The following is a 5,409-nucleotide window of genomic DNA, read 5'->3' on the forward strand; positions in this document are numbered from 1 at the left end:
CCTGTGAAGCGTGCTATGATAGGCTTGGCATCCTGTGAAGAGTGTTGGTGACATGTTGAGGATTGTTCAACGTGGGTGCAGATTGTAGGAGAAGGGATTCTTACTGCAATTCTGGTTTTTGTGTGCAGCTATATTTGGGTTTGGGTTAGAAAGGAGATTTATATTTTTGCGTGGTGCTTCTATAAATTCCTTGTTGTAAGAACCGCAACCATTATAGTGCATTTGATTCCAAGGTTGGAAGGACACTAGATGTAGGCATTGTTGGCCGAACCAGTATAAAAATCAGTGTTTGCTTTTTCTATCCATGCACTCTTTTAATTCAATCGACTATATTTGTTTAGTAGTCAACTACGTTTTTTCGCTGCATTACATTTTTCAATAACTTGCATTTCAAGGAAAGATCCAAAGCTTTGAACTTTCATACCAAGATTGCGAAAAGATTTTAAATTTGAACTAACACCAATTCATTACATATAGGTATCATCATTTAGGCTAGTCTGCAGAATAATTAATGTTCAGTTCCTAGTTTTGTACCTAGTAGTCTAGTGCAGACTCTTGGTGTTCCATGTACTCTTGTGATTTTCATTATAAATAAAAGATAATGAGAGGGATCATTCAGCCCTAAAGAATATTTCTTCTCAGTCTTAAGTCTCAAGTATTAATAACTAACAAGGAAGAATCTGAATCTTATGATTGGCTAGAGAATTCCATACATCCCAAAGATTGGGCCAAGTATGTCCATGACCTGAAATAAATTGTTTTGCTCTAGACAATAAAGAGCAAATCAATATATACTGATATAGGAAACTACAAATTGTATCTTACCAAAATGTACAAATCTCATTGCCAACCCTTATAATTAACCCAAGGGATTCCATAACAGCCATTTATGTTAGACGATCTCTGCACTGCTTTAACTTCTATTGTGTCTCCAATTACCTTTTAAAATCTTCTAATTCTTTTTTCTCTCTCTGCATCAAAATCCTTCCTGAATTGAGTAAATATAAACATTAGGATTTAAATATCAGCATTAATTCAAGACGGTGACATTCAATTGTTCAATTAACTGCAGAAGCATTTGGATTTAAATAGCTTTGGATCCTAGGGAACTTCCTTCAATGACCAACCTCAGCAAACACGTGAGATATTATCAAATTAACATGATTAATACGAACTACTTATTTATCATTTATCACACATAAATTGTGCTCATAAGGACCTCCAACACCAGTCATTGTATAATTTAATATTAGTTCCTAAAGGACATATTTATCACGTTTGCGTGCATCTAAAATTTACAAAAATGGCAAATGCTAAATTTTAATTTTATAAATTGAAATATTAAGAATATCTATTCATCAGCCATTGCTCGTTAGTTATATTCATTATGCTAGTACGCAACTGCAAACTTAATTACATATAAAATGTAAAGATGAAATGATATGGGTCGAGTCCTCATAGTGCAAATGAAATCTATAGGTGTAGGAAGGATGGAACCAAAATGATAATAACTAATCCTACGTCCTCCTCCAATATTTAAATAAACTCAAAACCTTGAGCTTGGATTTCATCAATGTAGTTGATCATAATGGTGGCAGCACCCTTGAAAATGTTTACATGAAAGAGTTGAAAAAGAAAACAACTATATTTAGATAAAGATTAAGAATCAACATAAATGTAAAAAGAGGTGTATAACTTAATATACCAAAGCAAAAGTAAAATCAACAAAAATAATAATAATAATTTCCATTTAAGCTTGATCATTGCTGAACCGAGATGGTAGTGGGGCATTACAAGTTATCAACCAATGTTGAGAGAAAATTAAACAATGAATTAGGCATCAGTAACACCATGAACCAGACAACAACCTCTAAATGAAATCACGAATATCATATTACAACTGGTCTATAACAGTTTTTGAGTAAATACAATACCAACTAGTGCCTACAAGAGATCCAACAAAACTGTGTAATCCGATTAGACTATACAGGACAGTAAACAACCTGCACACAAATCCTCACGGCAAATACAATTCATATGGAATTACATAGACAGTTAACCACAAACAGTATAGACCACCAGAGTTCCAATTCATTTACCTAATGAGCATGCATTTGTGATCTTTCTATACACTTAATATCAGGGAACAAGACTTTTATTACTAGCTCAAAACTATTTTAGCAATCATCACCGTTTGCATCACTCAATTATAGATTCAACGTTAGCAATCATCACCGTTAACTTTCTCAACCCTATACAAACATACAATACATCCTAGAAACTTAAACCACAAATTCAAAACTACCCTGAACAGCTAAGGAAACTATAACGACAATAAATAGATTATAGAAACTTAACAAATTTCAGCATTTGTAAATTCCTTTATCTCTTGTATCCCATAATTTCCAGGATCAGTTTCACATGAATAATATTTTCCAGATTTAAATTATCAAATCTTTTCTTTTTCAAATTAACCAAAATCACATTTTATAACTAGACATGCGCTCAATATTAACATAACAAATTTATGAAACAAGAATTAAAATCAAAGACCTAGATAAGCACCCAAAAACAAACACATTCAGTTTAGTTCCCAATGTCCTAATATCTCATTATAAAACTTCATTCAACTTTATCCTATTTCCCCAAAAACAGACCTGTTTCCTTTAATTGATTAACACAGAGTAAAATAAAATAAGAATGATGTGATCTCTACATTATCAAGATTATGAACTGCTTAACTAGGTTTTAGTTTAACTTAATTCATTTCATANANNAATTCATAATTAAATTTACTCTAAACACATGCCCATTCATTTGTAAATGCATATCAACCTTGCTCAAAAACGGAAAGCACAATCACATTATAAAAATTTCCAGCCAGTGCATTGATTGATCATAAAATTCATTTCTTGGTTATAAGTTTATTTTCAATTTAAGATACAATGTTCCTAACAATACAATGTTCCTGAATCTCACACAAATTCAATGTTTGCTCCTGCATGCATTTTCCCCAATTTCCTTAAAACAACTTTTTTTCCCAGAACGTTTCCCCCCCTTTTACCAAAACCCATTAACCTCAAAAGCCATTTTACAGATTGAACAAAACCAATGCAACATTAGAAAATTCTCAATTTTTTTATGCACAAACGATAACTCAACTCCCCTCATAAGATACCCGAATGAGCATTAAGATAGGAGAACATGTCAGACCTCATATAACAAATGAGTACAGTAAAAAAAACTCCTCATACCTGGATTTTGATTCCTGCACTCTCCCACCGAACACCGTGACTTTCTCAGTCCTCTCTTTCACCCTTAGGTTTCTCAAAATGCTTGATTAGGTGTCTCTATCCTTCCTTCTCTAGCCCCTTTTTCAGGTTTCATCTAAATCCCCAATTCGGATCCCCGAAACCCTAAAATCATGCTCACCATCCTCTGATTCTATCTTCCCTTTACCCACTTTAAAACCAAGCCTTCATCTCTCTCCCAGCGTTTAATGTCTGTCGCTATTTCCCCTGTGGTCCTACAGTTTTAGATAAGAAAAAAAAATGAAAACAAAGAAAGAACAAGAGAAGAAAATAAAGAAGAAAAAAGAAGAACGAGCTTTCGAATTTAAGCATGCCGTCGACCCCGAATTCTCTTTCGCCAATTTCTTTGGATTTCTCGACCCAGCTCCAAGAAAGAAGTAAAAAAATAAAGAGAAAAGAAATGAGGACAGAAAATATAATTAATTTTGTTCTCAACCGGTAACGAATCCACGTTCTCACTACACCTAGCGTTAAAAACCTTTTTTAATTTATTTTTTAATATTCAATCGAGAGCACTTTTTTAAAAGAACACTATCTATTGTACTAATAGATAGTGTTTTTTTAAAAAGAGCTATCTATTAGATTAAAATAGATAGTGCTTTTTTAAATAAGTGTTATCTATTAGTTTATTTTAAATTATTAATTAAAAAAAATATTAATTACATATAGATAGCGCTTATCCAAAAAAAGTTATCTATTGTCATATGTATACATAGCGTTTTTTTTAAATACGTGTTATCTATTGTTCTGTGCATTCATAGATAGTGCTTATTTAAAAAAAAAACGCTATCTATTGAGCGCTATCTATGATGAATTCTATTGCCATGGTCAACCAAGTAATACATGCCTAACATCCATTGGAACAACATCACATAAAACATTTTCTTCATATTTGCCAATGGATATTGGTATGATTACTTGTGTGTTGGCTACTATTTCTTCATCCTCTGTTATCCACTGAAGCTTATAAGGCTTGGGATGAGGAATAGTAGGTGAGGTTAACTTGTTCACCACTATAGAACTACAACAATTGCAAAAGGAACCACTATCAACAATTAATGAACAAGTGTTTTCAAAGATTTTGCATCTTGTTTTGAATAGGTTTTCCCTTTGTGAAATTTCTTATTCTTTTGATTAACTTCCAAGAAGTCTTCTTACCAATAATAACTCACCTTCACAAGGTAAGGCTTCTTTCTTAGATATGGAAATATCCGATTCACTTGAAGAATCCTCATTTTCTCTGTGATGGTCTAAGAGATAAGTAGACCTTTTGTGAGGACACTCAGAAGAATAATGTCCTCGTTCTCCACATTTAAAACATTTGATCTCTCTACCCCTTTTTTCTTTTGAAGATTCTTTGTGAGGGGTATTTCTTTCTCGCTCTCTCTCTTTTTCTTTACCTCTCACTTTCTCTTTCGTTTTTTTTTTCTTTTTCTTGAGGTTTTTCATACCTCATTGGACTACCCTCCCTCTTAGGATCTTTCCTATACATGGAGGTGGTAGGGAAGTCCTTCTAGTGGAAGCTTTTCTTCTATTTTGCTCTTCCACTCTCACACATAGCTGGACAAAGTCATTGAGATCTAAGTAAGGCAAAAGCTCTACCTTATCACGGATATCATAGTTAAGGCTGCTTTGGAATCTAGCTATGGTGAATCTCTCTTCCTCTTTGATTTCAGCTCTTAACATGAGTAATTCCAACTTTTGTCGATATTCCTCGACACTCATGTTTCTTTGTTGGAGTCGATGGAGCTTGTCCATGACTTCCCTAACATAATATGCTGGAACATGTCTGCGATGCAAGGCTGCTTTTAACTCATTCCAGTATTGTATGGTATAGTCGCTGTCGCAACCGGGATCGCGAGGGGACGACGAACCGAAAAACAAACGGGTTTTGGAAAATATTTTGGCAGTCGCCACCATAATTTATTTTAGAAAACTATGGAAAAACCCTAAAAAAACAAGGTCTACGAAAAAGAGATTTTTAAGTTCGGGAATCGGTTACGCGTAAGGAAGGTGTTAGCACCCTACCACGCCTGCCCGAAGGCAGTACCTTTAATTAAACGTATAAAATTAATGTGGTTTTCTTTTAAAATATTTA

At 33.6% G+C, this 5,409-nt stretch overlaps 1 long non-coding RNA gene across 2 annotated transcripts; it reads right to left on the reverse strand.

Moving 5' to 3' along the window:
- Positions 1-666: 666 nt before the first annotated feature.
- Positions 667-3,729, reverse strand: LOC111242566. 2 transcript variants are annotated; one of them, XR_002669744.1, is made up of 3 exons: positions 3,255-3,729; positions 1,554-1,602; positions 667-988 (listed from the first exon to the last, which is right to left on the reverse strand). It is a non-coding gene; the product is annotated as an uncharacterized LOC111242566 (long non-coding RNA). The 2 variants fall into 2 exon arrangements; XR_002669743.1 differs by lacking the exon at positions 1,554-1,602 and having other exon boundaries at positions 3,255-3,725.
- Positions 3,730-5,409: the final 1,680 nt, after the last annotated feature.

The sequence above is a fragment of the Vigna radiata genome, chromosome 9 (genome assembly GCF_000741045.1).
Source record: "Vigna radiata var. radiata cultivar VC1973A chromosome 9, Vradiata_ver6, whole genome shotgun sequence".
Lineage (NCBI taxonomy): Eukaryota > Viridiplantae > Streptophyta > Magnoliopsida > Fabales > Fabaceae > Vigna > Vigna radiata.